Source organism: Myotis davidii, unplaced genomic scaffold (genome assembly GCF_000327345.1).
Source record: "Myotis davidii unplaced genomic scaffold, ASM32734v1 scaffold4096, whole genome shotgun sequence".
Taxonomy (NCBI): domain Eukaryota; kingdom Metazoa; phylum Chordata; class Mammalia; order Chiroptera; family Vespertilionidae; genus Myotis; species Myotis davidii.
The window spans coordinates 42,397-43,635 of record NW_006287903.1 but is presented as its reverse complement, the minus strand read 5'-3'; positions in this window follow the sequence as shown (position 1 = coordinate 43,635).

The window sequence follows — 1,239 nt, the reverse complement described above, 5'->3', positions numbered from 1 at the left end:
ACAAAATTGATGACTCCTGAAATTCTTTTAATCCTAACTCAGGTGGTGAGCAATAATTACTTATGCTTGGAAACATCAAATTTGCATTAAAATTTTATCTGAAGAGACTGAGGAATCTCAGAAGGAAGTGGGTGGAGGAAGAGATTAACCAAAGAACTTATATGCATATATTCTTAACCCATGGACACAGACAATAATGTGTTGAAGGTGTGAGGGGATGGGAATGGGATAAAAAAGGTCAACGAAGGAAAAAAGGGGAGATCTATCATACTTTCAACAATCAAGTTATATTTAAAAAGAATAAAAGGAAGACTTGTTAGAAAAAAATTTATCTGAAGAGGATGAATATTCAATACATATTGTGATAGCCTGCCTCAAAAATGGCTTCTAGTGATGGGCCCTGCTTCTAGGGATATAAACGCTTTTATTTTATTTTTTATTTTAATATATTTTATTGATTTCAGAGAGAAAGGGAGAGAAACTTCAATGATGAGAATCATTGATTAGCTGCCTCCTGCATGCCCCCGACTGGGGATCAAGCCCACAACCTAGATATTTTAAAAATTTACCCTTGACAGTAATTAAACCCAGGAGCCCCCAGTCCACAGGCCAATGCTCCATCCACTGAGCCAAACTGGCCAAGGCTATTTACACACTTTTATAGTCTCCTCTCATATGTACCAGGGTTAGCTTTGTGACCAATAGCATATGGCAGAGGTGATGTCATGTGACTTCAAATATTAAGTTATACAAGGCTATGGCTTCCATTTTTGGCATGCTGTCTGTCTGTCTCTATCTCAGATCACATACCCTTGGGAAAGCCTTGTCATGAGCAGGCCTATGAAGTAATCCAACAAAGTGAGAAACTGAGGCTTCCTGACTAGAGTAACATCCTATCTAATAATAGACAAACATGATAATTGACCATACCTTCGCTACTCCTCCCATTGGCTAATCAGCATGATATGCAAATTAACTACCAACAAAGATGGTGGCTAATTTGCATATACCTGCTGGGAGCGAAGACTGAAGACACCGTAGAAGGAAGCCAAGCAAAGGAGCCAAGGTAGTGGAGATGGGCGGGAAAGGAATGGCAGAGATGGGTGGGGTAGGAGCCACAGAGATGGGAGTGAAGCCCTATTCTTGCAGGAATCCTCCTGCAATGGGCCTCTAGTGGACTTATAAGACAAAGACTATATATAACCTATATTAAATATGTTCAAAGGACTAAAGGAAACA